The following is an 18,074-nucleotide window of genomic DNA, read 5'->3' on the forward strand; positions in this document are numbered from 1 at the left end:
CACCAAGCTGTGGATGAACTCCTTCTGCTAATTGAGGTGCTTATTAAGCTGATCGGGCATGCCGTCGAGGGATAACGACTCTAGCTCCGCCAGCTCGGCATGTTCGCGTCCGCGGCTAGGGCGCTCCTAGGAGCCATCGCCAGACCGTGAGAGATCTTTCGAGGTCTCTGCGTGGCGGCGAGCCCTCTTTTTTTCCGCAGCCTTGGTTGCCGCTCCCTTGTTACGAGTAGTTCTCGACCTAGAGCTCTGCGCACCGGACATGGCAAGGACGGATGAAGAAGAAGCACTTATGAGGAGGAAAGGTAGAGTAATTATCAGTTAGGTAGTTCCCCTTTTTATAACCTAAGTACTAGCACTAGTACTAATACCTGCATAGAGGGAACACGTTCAGGTTTGGTACGTACTAGTAGGTATGAGCAGGCTTGCACTTAATTGTAGCACTAGTACTTTCGAATGTGATGGGAACAAGGTAAAGATAAATTGATGGGATTTGGTTTCGAGGCCCGAAACGGCTCCCGATGAGTTTAATGGAACATAAATTTCAAGTAGACTACACTACTCACATGCGTAAATATTATGTTACTGTCAAAAATTGGCACAAAATAGGAAGGAGACCAATGGAAGTACTACTAGCAACCCAGATTTAACTACTCGCATGCGCGAGTGGAGTAGTAATGTCTTTCTTCCGCCCGCACGTCCACTCAATTTGCATGCACTGTATTAATTGACCATCAATAAAGTGAAGGACTTTACACGCGTCAAATTATCACATGGGGTGGATCTTGATACAAAATTGCGTCCACCCGTGTACGTGCGTGTGTGTGCGAGGAAATGAGTGCGTGCGTGGCGTGCGTGCACATCTTCGCTTCGTGCATGTACCGCCAGTGTGGCTCGGGGAGGACGAGTACATTCTTCTGGAACCAGCAGGACGTCACTGTGATCAATCCACACAAGGATGTCGCGACAACGCCTCTGATAACCCACAAGTATAGAGGATCGCAACAGTTTTTGAGGGTAGAGTATTCAACCCAAATTTATTGATTCGACACAAGGGGAGCCAAAGAATATTCTCAAGTATTAGCAGCTGAATTGTCAATTCAACCACACCTGAAAACTTAATATCTGCAGCAAAGTATTTAGTAGCAAAGTAATATGATAGTAGTGGTAACGGTAGCAAAAGGTAACAGTAGTAAAAGCAATGTTTTTGGTATTTTGTAGTGATGATAGCAATAGCAACGGGAAAGTAAATAAGCGAAGAACAATATATGGAAAGCTCATAGACAATGGATCAGTGATGGAGAATTATGCTGGATGCGGTTCATCATGTAACAGTCATAACCTAGGGTGACACAGAACTAGCTCCAGTTCATTGATATAATGTAGGCATGTATTCCGAATATAGTCATACGTGCTTATGGAAAAGAACTTGCATAACATCTTTTGTCCTACCCTCCCGTGGCAGCGGGGTCCTTACGGAAACTAAGGGATATTAAGGCCTCCTTTTAATAGAGAACCGGAACAAAGCATTAACACATAGTGAATACATGAACTCCTCAAACTACGGTCATCACCGGTAAGTATCACGATTATTGTCACTTCAGGGTTAACGGATCATAACACATAATAGGTGGCTATAGACTTGCAAGATAGGATCAAGAACACTCATATATTGATGAAAACATAATAGGTTCAGATCTGAAATCATGGCACTCGGGCCCTAGTGACAAGCATTAAGCATAGCAAAGTCATAGCAACATCAATCTCAGAACATAGTGGACACTAGGGATCAAACCCTATCAAAACTAACTCGATTACATGATAGATCCCATCCAACCCATCACCGTCCAGCAAGCCTACGATGGAATTACTCACGCACGACGGTGAGCATCATGAAATTGGTGATGGAGGATGGTTGATGATGACGATGGCGACGGATTCCCCTCTCCAGAGCCCCGAACGGACTCCAGATCAGCCCTCCCGAGAGGTTTTAGGGCTTGGCGGCGGCTCTGTATCGTAAAACGCGATGATTTCTTCTCTCTGATTTTTTTCTCCCCGAAACTCAATATATGGAGTTGGAGTCGGAGAGGCAACAGGGGGACCATGAGGTTGGGGGCGCCCCCCCACCCTCGTGGCAAGGTGGTGGGCCCCCTAGCCTTCATCTTTTGCAGGTATTTTTCTTATTTTCTGAAAAGTGGCTCCGTGAAATTTCAGGTCAATCCGAGAACGTTTGCTCCTGCACATAAATAACACCATGGTAATTCTGCTGAAAACAGCGTCAGTCCGGATTAGTTCCATTCAAATCATGCAAGTTAGAGTCCAAAACAAGGGCAAAAGTGTTTGGAAAAATAGATACGTTGGAGACGTATCAACTCCCCCAAGCTTAAACCTTTGCTTGTCCTCAAGAAATTCAGTTGACAAACTGAAAGTGATAAAGAAATTTTTTTACAAATTCTATTTGCTCTTATTGTTGTAAATATGTAAAGCCATATTTCAAGTTTTCAGCAAAGATTATAACTAGCCACATTCACAATAATGCATAGGCCTCAAGTTTACTCATATCAATAGCATAATTAACTAGCGAGCCATAATAATAAATTTCGGATGACAACACTTTATCAAAACAATCATAATGTGATATAATAAGATGGTATCTCGCTAGCCCTTTCTGAGACCGCAAAACATAAATGCAGAGCACCTTTAAAGGCCAAGGACTGACTAGACATTGGAATTCATGATAAAAGAGATCTAGTCAGGTAGTACTCAATGTAAACTAACAGTAATGAATGCAAATGACAGCAGTGCTCTCTAACTGGTGCTTTTTAATAAGAGGATGATGACTCAGCATAAAAGTAAATAGATAGGCCCTTCGCAGAGGGAAGCAGGGATTTGTAGAGGTGCCGGAGCTCGATTTTGAAACAGAGGTGAATAATATTTTGAGCAGTATACTTGCATTGTCAACATAACAACCAAGAGATGGCGATATCTTCTATGCTACACACATTATAGGCGGTTCCCAAACAGAATGGTAAAGTTTATACTCCCCCTTCCACCAACAAGCATCAATCCATGGCTTGCTCGAAACAACGAGTGTCTCCAACTAACAAGAGTCCCAGGGGGAGTTTTGTTTGCAATTATTTTGATTTAGTTTGCATAAAGCATGGGACTGGGCATCCCGGTGACCAGCCATTTATCTCGTGCGTGAGGAGCGGAGTCCATTCCTCTTGAGAATAACCCGCCTAACATGGAAGATACAGACAGCCCTAGTTGATACATGAGCTATTCTAGCATACAAAATAGCATATTTATTTGAAGGTTTAGAGTTTGACACATACAAATTTACTTGGAACGGCAGGTAGATACCGTATATAGGTAGGTATAGTGGACTCATGTGAAATAACTTTGGGGTTTATGGAGTTTGGATGCACAAGCAGTATTCGCGCTTAGTACAAGTGAAGGCTAGCAAAAGACTGGGAAGCGACCAACTAGAGAGTGACAATAGTCATGAACATGCATTAAAATTAATCAACACCGAATGCAAGCATGAGTAGGATATAATCCACCATGAACATAAATATCGTGAAGGCTATGTTGATTTTGTTTCAACTACATGCGTGAACATGCGCCAAGTCAAGACACTTAAATCATTCAAAGGAGGATACCACCCTATCATACCACATCATAACTATCTCAATAGCATGTTGGCACGCAAGGTAAACCATTATAACTCATAGCTAATCAAGCATGGCACAAGAAACTATGATTTCTAATTATCATTGCAAACATGTTTATCCATAATAGGATGAATCAGGAACGATGAACTAATCATATTTACAAAAACAAAAGAGGTCGAGTTCATACCAGCTTTTCTCATCTCAGCCAGTTCATCATGTATCATCATAATTGCCTTTCACTTGCACAACTGAATAGTGTGAATAATAATAATAGTGCACGTGCATTGGACTAAGCTGGAATCTGCAAGCATTCAATAAACAGGAGAAGACAAGGCAATATGGGCTTTTTTGTCAGATCAACATTTATGCATATAAGAGCCACTTCAACAATTTAATTATGGTCTTTGTTGCGTAAAAAAACAATTTAATTATGGTCTTCTCCTATCAACCCCCAAAGAAAAGAAAAGAAATAAAACTATTTACACGGAAAAGCTTCCAACAAGCAAAAGAAGAACAGGAAATCTTTTTGGGTTTTCTTTTTAATTACTACTACAAGCATGAAAATTAAACTAATTAAAAGCTATAACTAATTTTTTTGGTTTTTCTTAAGGTTTATTAAACACACAAAAAGAGAGCATAAAAAGGAAATTTAACTAGCATGGATGATACAATGAAAAAGTATGAACACCGACATCTAGCAATGAGTGTGTGAACATAAATGTAATGTCGGTGGGAAATACGTACTCCCCCAAGCTTAGGCTTTTGGCCTAAGTTGGTCTATGGCCACGGCTGGCCTGGCGGATATCCATAATAGTAGTTGGGGTCGTACTGCGATGCAGCGGCTATCGCCTGCTGAGCTCCAGCGTGGCGACGAGCGGCCTCCTCTCGTACTCATCTGCCTCCTCTCTGGTAATAGTATATCTTCCTCTTGCCTGATAATCAAAAAATGCAGGAGCAGGGAGAGTAATACGGACAGCAAGACGTCTGTCAAATATTAGTCGATACTGGAGAGGTAATTCATTCCTCTCAACAAACTGGTGGTGAACCATAGCATTAAAGTCTAGGTAAGCAGGTGGTAATTCAATATCATCTTCGCGTATGTCTATACCAAGAAAATTAGCTATGCGGGTTGCATAAATTCCTCCAAAGAAATCTCCATTAAATCTATTAAGGTGCAGCCTACGTGCAACAATGGCTCACAAATTATAAGATTGGTCTCCTAACACAGCACTTCTAAGAATACTGAGATCGGGGACACACATGTGACATGCCTCATCTTACCATTTATGCATCTACCTATGAAGAGAGCAAAGTAATATATAGCAGGAAAGTGAATGCTCCCTATGGTAGCTTGTGTAATATCTCTAGATTCTCCCATAGTTATGCTAGTAAGAAAATCTCTAAATTCAGATTTGCGAGTGTGATGTCCCCGATTTGACCGTACACTAATCATACACGCAAACGTGTACGATCAAGATCAGGGACTCGCGGGAAGATATCACAACAAAACTCTACAAGTAAGATAAGTCATACAAGCATCATATTACAAGCCAGGGGCCTCGAGGGCTCGAATACAAGAGCTCGATCATAGACGAGTCAGCGGAAGCAACAATATCTGAGTACAGACATAAGTTAAACAAGTTTGCCTTAAGAAGGCTAGCACAAACTAGGATACAGATCGAAAGAGGCACAGGCCTCCTGCCTGGGATCCTCCTAAACTACTCCTGGTCGTCGTCAGCGGGCTGCACGTAGTAGTAGGCACCTTCCGAGTAGTAGTAGTCGTCGTCGACGATGGCGTCTGGCTCATGGGCTCCAACGTCTGGTCGCAGCAATCGGGTATAGAGAGGGGGAAAAGAGGGAGCAAAGCAACCGTGAGTACTCATCCAAAGTACTCGCAAGCAAGGAGCTACACTACATATGTATGCATTGGTATCAAATGGAATAAGGGTATCATATATGGACTGAACTGCAGAATGCCGGAATAAGAGGGGGATAGCTAGTCCTATCGAAGACTACGCTTCTGGTAACCTCCATCTTGCAGCAGGAGAAGAGAGTAGATGGTAAGTTCACCAAGTAGCATCGCATATCATAATCCTAACCGATGATTCTCCCTTCGTCGCCCTGTGAGAGAGCGATCACCGGTTGTATCTGGCACTTGGAAGGGTGTGTTTTATTAAGTATCCGGTTCTAGTTGTCAAAAGGTCAAGGTACAACTCCAAGTCGTCCTGTTATCGAAGATCACGGCTATTCGAATAGATTAACTTTCCTGTAGGGGTGCACCACATAACCCAACACGCTCGATCCCATTTGACCGGACACAATTTCCTGGGTCATGCCCGGCCTCGGAAGATCAACACGTCGCAGCCCTACCTAGGCATAACAGAGAGGTCAGCACGCCGGTCTAAATCCTATGGCACAGGGGCCTAGGCCCATCGCCCATTGCACACCTTCACGTTGCGAGGGCGGCCGAAAGCAGACCTAGCCTAGCAGGCGTTCCAGTCCAATCCGGCGCGTGCCGCTCAGTCGCTGATGTCACGAAGGCTTCGGCTGATACCACGACGTCGAGTGCCCATAACTGTTCCCGCGTAGATGGTTAGTGCGTATAGGCCAGTGGCTAGACTCAGATCAAATACCAAGATCTCGTTAAACGTGTTATCTTGAAATAACCGCGAACGCCGACCAGGGCCAGGCCCACCTCTCTCCTAGGTGGTCTCAACCTGCCCTGTCGCTTCACCACAAAGATCCACACAGAGGGCCGTTAGGACAAAGGTCCTTTCAGCCCCCAATCCGTTAATCACTCGTGGGTGTTCCACGAGCCGACCCGACTTTAGTCACCACATGTATCATGTATAAAGTATATAGTATATAGCCGTGATCACCTCCCGAGTGATCACGGCCCGATAGTATAGCATGGCAGACGAACAAAAATGTAGGGCCACTAATGATAAACTAGCATCCTATACTAAGCATTAGGATTGCAGGTAAAGGTAACAACAGTAGTAGCAAGGACAGGCTATGCATCAGGATAGGATTAACACAAAGCAGTAACATGCTACACTACTCTAATGCAAGCAGTATAGAGAAGAGTAGGCGATATCTGGTGATCAAGGGGAGGCTTGCCTGGTTGCTCTGGCAAGAAGGGTTCGTCGTCGATGTAGTCGATCACAAGGGTACCGATAGGGGTCTCGGAGTTTACCGGAAAGAAGTAATGGAGGGGGAACACAATAAATAACATAGCAAACAAAGCAACACAAAGCATAACATGGCAATGCGCGGTACTAGGGGTGACCTAACACCGTATGAGGTGATACCGGTGAAGGAGGGGAACATCCGAGAAAATATCCCCGGTGTTTCACGTTTTCGGACAGATGAATCGGAGGGAGAAAGTTGCGTGTTCGCTATGCTAGGGATGTGTGGCGGACGAACAAACTGCGTATTTGGATTTTTCTCGTCGTTCTCAACAACTTTCATGTACAAGATATTTTCATCCGAGTTACGAATTATTTTATACTGATTTTTAAAGTTTAATTTATTTTCTAGAATTAACGTATTATTCTAATTCGGGTTGACTAAGTCAATTTGACTAGTCAAAAGGAGATGTGTGGCCGACATGTCATAGACTCTAAACCTAATTTATTTAAAAAGAGGGCCTACATGTCATCTACTACTAGAGTAACTTAGCTCCTTAGCACTAATAAAACTAGCTAAGGAGCAAAAATAGTCCTAAAACTAATCCATCTAATTAAACTAGACCTAAACTAATTTTGGGGCAGCCCCACACACATGGCACATCGGCCAGACACACTCACACGCTGCACAAATATCACACACACACACACACCTACACAGCACACACACACGCTGCTTTGGGGCAGCCCTACACACATGGGCACACCGGCCACACACACGCTGTACACACATCACACACACCTACAGAATACACACACAGAGCACGTAGCTAGGAGTTACTTCTGTTTCCTTTTAACAAAAAAGAGCATTTTGCGATTTTGATAGGATTTAATCTAGGCATCGAAGGGATTTGGTCCAGTGGGATAAAATGGAGTTCGTCATGCAAACTTTCTACTCATATTATTTTTGCCCAAGTTAGTAGTTGGTTAGCCACCGTTTAGGAACTGTCTAAAGTGTTAGTCATTGTAAAACTAGAGAAGCTAGCTAGTAACTACAAAGTACAGTAAGCAGCGGCAGTAATAGGATGCAGTAGCCGCGCTAGTAGCAACGGATAGCAACAGCAAGTAGATAAGTAAGTAGCAGCAGCGCAGGAGCAGGCTGCGGCGGCTCGCAGGGGCGGCCGGGAGCACGGCAACACGGGGGCGGACGCGTGCGTCGAGGCGCAGCCGGGCGCAAGGCAAGGCGCGACGAGGAGCTGCTATGGGCGCACTGCGAGGAGCAAAGGCGCGGGGATGGGCAGGCGGGCTTGCTCTCGGACGCAAAGCGTTGGCCATGGCGGCCAGGCTCGCGAGGACGACGATACGGTGACGGATCGAGCAAGTAAAAGAGGGGGATGGGGAGAGGAGCTCACCAGGGGGTGGATGGTATTCTCGGGAAGGCCGGGGACAGGCTGGAGAGGCTCGGGGAGGACCGGAGGAGCTGAACGACGCGGCGGGACGGCGGCGACCGAAACAGGGGAAGATGCCCGATCGGGCGATGACGACCTCCGCGACTCGAGCTTGCGGGCGAGGACGGTGTGGACGAACGACGCGGGGCTCCTGGTAGGTTCTCCCGCGGCGGAGAGCTCGTTGGTCGTGGTGACGATGATGCAGCGGTGGTGACGCGGCGATCTCGCGCGGGGCGAAGAGAGCGGGCGAGGGAGAGGGAGATGGGGGATTTGGGGGCTAGGGTTCCAGAGGGGACGGAGGCGGCTGGGGGCGCCCTTAACCAACAGGGGGAGCCGCGGGATAGCCGGCATCTGGCTGGGGCGCCATGGATGCCCGCCACGACTCCCTGCTCCTGTAGCGAGATTGCGGATGACCCCAGTTGGACTGGGCCTGCTCCTGCACACCTGAGGTCCAGCCCAACAGTAGTTAGGTTTTGTTTTCTATTTTTCTATTTTATTCTTTACTTTTATTAAATTTAGCAACTAAGTGATTTTTGTTAAATGTTACAAATTGGCACCTAAATTCTATGCAATATTTTTAAGAGACTCACAAAGTTTGAGGTCAATTTGAATTGTATGAACAATCGTTTATTTTGAAAAGACCATTTTATTTGCTGCTGGACCACTTATTAATTTCCTAAGAATTTATTTGTGACCCAGATGAAGTTGGTTTCAACATTTAAATGATCAAAGGAATTTATAGAATAACGCGAACATTTTTGTTTTGACATTTGGAAAATATTTATTGTTTGACTTTACTTTAAATTTGAATTTTGGTTTGAAATATTTCTGAATTGTTTTTCTTAGGGCATAGTACTGATGACTTGGCATCATTAGTGGAGGGTTACTGTAGCTAAATTATCCGGGCGTCACAATTCTCCTCCACTACAAGAAATCTCGTCCCGAGATTTAAGAGGTAGAGAAGGGGGGAAGGTCTAGTTACGAAATGCTAACGGATCTTCTCGATCTTGGTTGCTCTTCTCGAAGTGGTCAATCCATAGTGCTGATGTCTTCATTCCTATGCATCAATGCATCATGATGAGGTTGTCGTCCTTTCTTAAGGAACTCCACCTCACTTACGATAATGCTAAGGGGTAACTTCGGAAGAACAGGCCTCTACAAGGTTGCTTAGCCGGTAGATAACACGAGGGAAGGTGGCGGAAAGTAACTCTCGAATTGCAACTTAAGAAAACATCGAGAGCAAGTAAGACGGTGCAATAAGAAGTTTCGAGCGGATAGGAAATCATTTATTGCCTGAATCAGAGTGTGAAAGGGGTTCAGAGCAACGGGAATAAGTATTATGTCCGATACCAGAATTGATCGGTAGGAGGGTGGCTCGTGAATTACATACGAAACAAAGTGCAAGGGATAACTTCGAAACATGGATGTACAGGAGAGTCAGGTTTCGATCCTGTGGAACTGTGGGTTATGGGCCCACCATGTGGTTAAAAGTAGGAAGGACGTTGACATCTTGCACGGTCATGATAGCAAGACATGTCAGAGGGTAGCCTATCAGTTATGTTGGCAACAATGTCGATACCAAGGGCGAGGGACGAAGAGAACCATTTTCCTGCTCGTTGAACGAGGCGGACCATTAGGCAAAGTTCTCGTCCATCGGTGGTTACCGGAATGCTATCAACAAAAGCAACAGGGTCTTACTGACACGGTTGTACACCAAGGTGTTTACATAAGCAGAAGAACATTACTACTTAGATCATATAGGTCATCAGAAGGGGTAAACAAAACAATGAAAAGGAAAAGGTGATCTTCATATTAAACAGAACAATGGAAAGGAAAATGTGTAAACACACAAATTTCAGGGGGTATATCCTTCCCAAGGACAAACAGAGCATGATAGCCATGACAGGATATAACGTAGAAAACCCTTTAGGAAAGGGGAGAGAAATTTCATGACATTACCCATACAACGGTGTTTGGATAATTGATAAAGAGACTTTAGCATTGTGCTTAAAATGCTCTTATTGAAAATCAGAGTACCACAGACATGCTTCGAGATAGCATGGACATGGTCAACAGGCAAAGGTCGGATTTTGGATACTCAAGGGATCCATCAGGAACAACTTGTAGAATAAGCCTTACAATTTCCTCAGGGAAGAATGGCTAACCTTGCTAAAAAGGATGAACTATAACTATAAGTCCTCCGGCCAGGTGTGCTAGGCATGACATCACCTTACCGGGTCATATAAAGATGTTATAACTCCCGGAAATATGTTCCAACCATCATATCTGACCGAGATTCAGATCTGATTGGTGTCAGGATAACTCAGACTTAGGATGCCTGAGAAGAAAGATGCAACACAAATTGTCGAGATGACATTGTAAGGTTCTCGGGAAATGAACTATGGAAGCGAGTTCCGAACAAGGTTTCACCATTAAATCAAGGAGAGGTGAGGAGGTGACTGATTGACTCAGCGACAATCCGTTGAGATTTCCAAAAAGATGGATTTCCACAACTATGTGAACAAGGAGATGACATAAGCTAGATCAAATGACTTAATGATGTATGCTCGAGGAAAACATACACAGTTAAACATTAGTTGAAATGCGCACCTGAAATATGGGCTAGGTAGCACGATCAATGTTCGAATGATGATTCAATAAGCCATAGACGTAGCATGAAACTATAGACCAATAACTTCAAAGCAATAGGGTTGCTAGAAGTTTAGAATTTACACATCACAGACCATTTGTCAGTATTCCGATTAGAAACAACACGGGGACCAAGAAAAGAATGGCGATGATGATCATGACAAATTCCGTCGAGAGGTTTCATGGAGATGTAATCGGTCGGCGATGACATCAAGTCAAAGGAATGATGAAGCGAAAAGTTATTGGAACCACGAGTACGCCACAAACTCGGAATCCAACTTGTTGTTCAAGGAAAAAAGATCTGACGTGGAAAGTCGACGTAAGCTTAGCTCATCATCGAAAGTTGTGCTCCGGGATTAAGGACCAGGTAGCATAGTTAAAATTTAGCACGATAATGATATAGCCGATCAGGCTTGGAATGACTTGAAGGATTATTAAACTCATAAGCAACGAATATTACTTAGAGTTATCGAACCAGAGTGCGGAATCGGTTCACTTACCGGTGTTCTTGAGCGACTAACAACTCAGAACCCATGAAAAATTGGAATCAATGAGAATGTAGCACTTGATGAAGAACTCATAAGAAGTTATGCAGTTCCATGATAATCTTGAGATACCAGGGGGTAATACTCGACGACAAATCAAAGTAGAGGTTGGACTGGGGTATTACTCCGCAGAAGACAAGTGCTTAAACTTGCACGAGAAATGGTATTTAAAGGAGAACATGGTCGGAACCACGATTGCAAAAGGTCAGATCCCAGATATAAGATGAACCTATACCAAAGGAATAATTAATTTAAGAGAAGCTTTAATGATAAGATCTACATCGTGTCCATGGGCATGAACGCAAGGTTCAAGGTCGACTCCCACTCCTTCAATGCAATAACTTTCATTCACTGCTCTAGTTAAAAATGATTTCAGTGTCAAAAACCTACCCGGTGAATTACTAGAGGAGCATGACCCGTCAAAAACTTTCGGGTTCACACAGATTAAGAAAGGCATAGGTTCAATCCGTCAGGGTATCGTGGAATCATATACCACAAGCTTCAATCGTAAATACCACCAGCTCGAAAACAGAGCATGGTTGAGAAAACAGAGGATAAAATTCACCAAAAGCATTATGTATCCGAGGAAAGGCTCACAAGGTTATTGAATAAGGAGGACACTGTCGAATAATAAACCAATAAAGGATCTGACGGTCCATAGCGGAGCTGATGTGAGCATCGGCACACAATCAGTTGAAGATAGGATGCAAGGGCCTCAGATTATAGAACACCTGAATGATTCGATGCTTAGTTATTAAAGGAATTATGATTCCCAAATAGAAGGATCAGAAGCAGACACTCTGATCAAGGGTGGATAAGTTCAATAGACCTAAGGGTACAATTGACGGCAAATAGATTGGTCGAGAATAAGCTCATGTTCAAAAATGACGTCTGAGCCAGAAAGATAATTTAAAAGGATCAATTGATAATTGCATGCATTCGCACTCATGTTGAATCATTAGGATCAAAATTACGGTGTCTAAGGATAATAACGAATATTGCCAGACATATGGAAAGCATCCAAAATGCAAGCATACAAGTATTGCAGAGCAATAAGCTACTAAGGATTCTTGGAGGATCGAATAGTATTTCAAAGACCATTGTGAAACACATGAACAACTGGAGGTGAGTGGATACTCGATAAGTGCGAGAATTATTCATAGGGTAATTCAGGTGACAAAGAACAGCAAGGCAGTAAGCTCAAAGGATTATCGAAACAACGACGAGTATTTCGGGGTATCTTGTAATAACAAGACCAACTGGGTATGAATGTAAGAATAACAACTGCAAGTAGTTATCCGTAAGGGTTGACGGTGGAAGGGGAATTGCAAACGCGATGAACACAAGTTCTCGGGTTAACAGCGAAGTGTATCTTCAGGGTCTTCACGTGCAGCAGACGATCATCAATAATAAAGGGCTCTCCGGTGAAAGTGATAACGAGCTCCTAATGTTAGATTTAGCAAAATTCATTTAACCCGAATAGAAGAGAGATCAGAGTCCCAGAGTATAGACAAGGAGTAAAAGATCCTAATACCACCCAATGGCGACGTGGGCCCGTAAGGCGCACAACCATGTTAGTAAAAGTTTTGTAACGACTAGACTCAACTTCGGCCAAGGAGTGTGGAAGGGGGGTTCCTATAGGCAGTCGGCTCTGATACCAACTTGTGACGCCCCCGATTTGACCGTACACTAATCATACACGTAAACGTGTATGATCAAGATCAGGGACTCAAGGGAAGATATCACAACACAACTCAACAAATAAGATAAGTCATACAAGCATCATATTATAAGCCAGGGGCCTCAAGGGCTCGAATACAAGAGCTCGATCATAGACGAATTAGCGGAAGCAACAATATCTGAGTACAGACATAAGTTAAACAAGTTTGTCTTAAGAAGGCTAGCACAAACTAGGATACAGATCGAAAGAGGCGCAGGCCTCCTGCCTGGGATCCTCCTAAACTACTCCTGGTCGTCGTCAGCGGGCTGCACGTAGTAGTAGGCACCTCCCGAGTAGTAGTAGTCGTCGTCAACGGTGGCGTCTGGCTCATGGGCTCCAACGTCTGGTCGCAGCAATCGGGTATAGAGAGGGGGAAAAGAGGGAGCAAAGCAACCGTGAGTACTCATCCAAAGTACTCGCAAGCAAGGAGCTACACTACATATGTATGCATTGGTATCAAATGGCATAAGGGTATCATATGTGGACTGAACTGCAGAATGCCGGAATAAGAGGGGGACAGCTAGTCCTATCGAAGACTACGCTTCTGGTAACCTCCATCTTGCAGCAGGAGAAGAGAGTAGATGGTAAGTTCACCAAGTAGCATCGCATATCATCATCCTAACCGATGATCCTCCCTTCGTCGCCCTGTGAGAGAGCGATCACCGGTTGTATCTGGCACTTGGAAGGGTGTGTTTTATTAAGTATCCGGTTCTAGTTGTCAAAAGGACAAGGTACAACTCCAATTCGTCTTGTTATCGAAGAACACGGCTATTCGAATAGATTAACTTCCCTGCAGGGGTGCACCACATAACCCAACACGCTCGATCCCATTTGGCCGGACACACTTTCCTGGGTCATGCCCGGCCTCGGAAGATCAACACGTCGCAGCCCTACCTAGGCACAACAGAGAGGTCAGCATGCTGGTCTAAATCCTATGGCACAGGGGTCTGGGCCCATCGCCCATTGCACACCTGCACGTTGCGAGGGCGGCCGGAAGCAGACCTAGCCTAGCAGGTGTTCCAGTCCAATCTGGCGCGCGCCGCTCAGTCGCTGACTCACGAAGGCTTCAGCTGATACCACGACGTCGAGTGCCCATAAATGTCCCCGCGTAGATGGTTAGTGCGTATATGCCAGTGGCCAGAGTCAGATCAAATACCAAGATCTCGTTAAACGTGTTATCTTGAAATAACCGCGAACGCCGACCAGGGCCAGGCCCACCTCTCTCCTAGGTGGTCTCAACCTGCCCTGTCGCTTCACCACAAAGATCCACACAGAGGGCCGTTAGGACAAAGGTCCTTTCAGCCCCCAATCCGTTAATCACTCGTGGGTGTTCCACAAGCCGACCCGACTTTAGTCACCACATGTATCGTGTATAAAGTATATAGTATATAGCCGTGATCACCTCCCGAGTGATCACGGCCCGATAGTATAGCATGGCAGACGGACAAAAATGTAGGGCCACTGATGATAAACTAGCATCCTATACTAAGCATTAGGATTGCAGGTAAAGGTAACAACAGTAGTAGCAAGGACAGGCTATGCATCAGGATAGGATTAACACAAAGCAGTAACATGCTACACTACTCTAATGCAAGCAGTATAGAGAAGAGTAGGCGATATCTGGTGATCAAGGGGAGGCTTGCCTGGTTGCTCTGGCAAGAAGGGTTCGTCGTCGATGTAGTCGATCACAAGGGTACCGATAGGGGTCTCGGAGTTTACCGGAAAGAAGTAACGGAGGGGGAACACAATAAATAACATAGCAAACAAAGCAACACAAAGCATAACATGGCAATGCGCAGTACTAGGGGTGACCTAACACCGTATGAGGTGATACCGGTGAAGGGGGGGAACATCTGAGAAAATATCCCTGGTGTTTCGCGTTTTCGGACAGATGAATCGGAGGGGGAAAGTTGCGTGTTCGCTATGCTAGGGATGTGTGGCGGACGAACAGACTGCGTATTTGGATTTTTCTCGTCGTTCTCAGCAACTTTCATGTACAAGGTATTTTCATCCGAGTTACGGATTATTTTATACTGATTTTTAAAGTTTAATTTATTTTCTAGAATTAACATATTATTCTAATTCGGGTTGACTAAGTCAATTTGACTAGTCAAAAGGGGATGTGTGGCCGACATGTCATAGACTCTAAACCTAACTTATTTAAAAAGAGGGCCTACATGTCATCTACTACTAGAGTAACTTAGCACTAATAAAACTAGCTAAGGAGCAAAAATAATCCTAAAACTAATCCATCTAATTAAACTAGACCTAAACTAATTTTGGGGCAGCCCCACACACATGGCACATCGGCCACACACACTCACACGCCGCACAAATATCACACACACACACACCTACACAGCAGTACACACATCACACACACCTACAGAATACACACACAGAGCACGTAGCTAGGAGTTACTTCTGTTTCCTTTTAACAAAAAAGAGCATTTTGCGATTTTGATAGGATTTAATCCAGGCATCGAAGGGATTTGGTCCAGTGGGATAAAATGGAGTTCTTCATGCAAACTTTCTACTCATATTATTTTTGCCCAAGTTAGTAGTTGGTTAGCCACCGTTTAGGAACTGTCTAAAGTGTTAGTCATTGTAAAACTAGAGAAGCTAGCTAGTAACTACAAAGTACAGTAAGCAGCGGCAGTAGTAGGATGCAGTAGCCGTGCTAGTAGCAACGTATAGCAACAGCAAGTAGATAAGTAAGTAGCAGCAGCGCAGGAGCAGGTTGCGGCGGCTCGCAGGGGCGGCCGGGAGCACGGCAACACGGGGGCGGACGCGTGCGTCGAGGTGCAGCCGGGCGCAAGGCAAGGCGCGACGAGGAGCTGCTATAGGCGCACTGTGAGGAGCAAAGGCGCGGGGATGGGCAGGCGGGCTTGCTCTCGGACGCAAAGCGTCGGCCATGGCGGCCAGGCTCGCGAGGACGACGATACGGTGACGGATCGAGCAAGTAAAAGAGGGGGATGGGGAGAGGAGCTCACCAAGGGGCGGATGGTATTCTCGGGAAGGCCGGGGACAGGCCGGAGAGGCTCAGGGAGGACCGGAGGAGCTGAACGACGCGGCGGGACGGCGGCAATTGAAACAGGGGAAGATGCCCGATCGGGCGATGACGACCTCCGCGGCTCGAGCTTGCGGGCGAGGACAGTGTGGACGAACGACGCGGGGCTCCTGGTAGGTTCTCCACGGCGGAGAGCTCGTTGGTCGTGGTGACGACGATGCAGCGGTGGTGACGCGGCGATCTCGCGCGGGGCGAAGAGAGTGGGCGAGGGAGAGGGTGATGGAGGATTTGGGGGCTAGGGTTCCAGAGGGGACGGAGGCTGCTAGGGGAGCCCTTAACCAACAGGGGGAGCCGCGGGATAGCCGGCACCTGGCTGGGGCGCCATGGATGCCCGCCACGGCTCCTTGCTCCTGTAGCGAGATTGCGGATGACCCCAGTTGGACTGGGCCTCCTCCTGCACACTTGAGGTCCAGCCCAACAGTAGTTAGGTTTTGTTTTCTATTTTTCTATTTTATTCTTTACTTTTATTAAATTTAGCAACTATGTGATTTTTGTTAAATGGTACAAATTGGCACCTAAATTCTACGCAATATTTTGAAGAGACTCACAAAGTTTGAGGTCAATTTGAATTGTATGAATAATCGTTTATTTTGAAAAGACCATTTTATTTGCTGCTGGACCACTTATTAATTTCCTAAGAATTTATTTGTGACCCAGATGAAGTTGGTTTCAACATTTAAATGATCAGAGGAATTTATAGAATAACGCGAACATTTTTGTTTTGACATTTGGAAAATATTTATTGTTTGACTTTACTTTAAATTTGAATTTTGGTTTGAAATATTTCTGAATTGTTTTTCTTAGGGCATAGTAGTGATGACTTGGCATCATTAGTGGAGGGTTACTGTAGCTAAATTATCCGGGCATCACAGCGAGGATCCCTTATACTACCTCATTGTGGAAGTTTGCATGCAGTGGTAAAATCCTCTAAGTCCATAGTGTAAAATTTATCATAAAGATCAAACAGGACAGTTGGATAATTACGTGAAATTGAAAATTCAAACCTCCTCACAAAGGTACTGGTGAGGTTGTGATACTGGCTGCACTTCTCTTCCTCGAAGCTCACAAGATCAGCGTTACGCAAATATGCGTTGAATTCTTCCTTAATTCCCGCTTGATCCATAAAGTTCTCAGAAGGCCATTCATAAGGACGCACTGGAGCGTTTCTTGGTGGCTCGTCATCAGCATCACGCATTGCAAGCCTGGGTCCTTGCTTCCTTGAAGAACCACCTTGGAACATCTTCCTAAGCATATTTCTTCCTCTGAAATTTCTAAAAAATATTAGTAACTTCAAAATAAAAGTAAACCAAACTCAATAATATTGATAGCAACTACTCCTACAAGTGCCTAGGGCCTATATCATGCATCAAAACTACTTTTGACCATATAAATTTGACATGCAAGCTCAAGAACAGGGTCACCTAAGCAGCAAAAATTTACAATGAATAAAGCACTAGAACAAAAACTAATTGGATCAATGGAGGAGTCACATACCAAGGAACAATCTCCCCAAGCAGTTTTGTGAGAGGTGCTTTGAGCAAGGAGATCGAAAATGGCAGAAAAGTGAGCTTGAACTCGGGTTTGAGCTGGATATTCGTGTTTGGGGGAGGAAGAAGGAGTGTGTGGATGAAAGAATGAGTGGAGGAGGGCCACCATGGGCCCATGAGGCAGGGGGCGCACCCAGGGGGTAGGGCGCGCCCTCCACCCTCGTGGGCAGGTGGTTGACCCTCCTACTGTGTTCTAAGTGCCAAATATTCTCAAATATTCTAGAAAAAATCATATATAAATTTCAGGGCATTTGGAGAACTTTTATTTTCGGGGTATTTTTATATTGCACGGATAA

General features: G+C 44.9%; 1 pseudogene across 1 annotated transcript in view; it reads right to left on the reverse strand.

The window, feature by feature from the left end:
- Positions 1-5,167: 5,167 nt before the first annotated feature.
- LOC147965377 (uncharacterized) overlaps positions 5,168-18,074 on the reverse strand; it is a 40,020-nt pseudogene continuing 27,113 nt past the window's right edge. The window contains exons 3-5 of the transcript XR_015609267.1: positions 16,155-16,632; positions 8,212-8,727; positions 5,168-5,490 (exon numbers count right to left, since the gene is read on the reverse strand). The product of XR_015609267.1 is annotated as an uncharacterized LOC147965377 (transcript). The remainder of the gene's footprint in view (positions 5,491-8,211; positions 8,728-16,154; positions 16,633-18,074) is intronic.

Source organism: Triticum urartu, chromosome 6A (assembly GCF_056163025.1).
Source record: "Triticum urartu cultivar PI428250 chromosome 6A, HENAU_Tu73, whole genome shotgun sequence".
Taxonomy (NCBI): domain Eukaryota; kingdom Viridiplantae; phylum Streptophyta; class Magnoliopsida; order Poales; family Poaceae; genus Triticum; species Triticum urartu.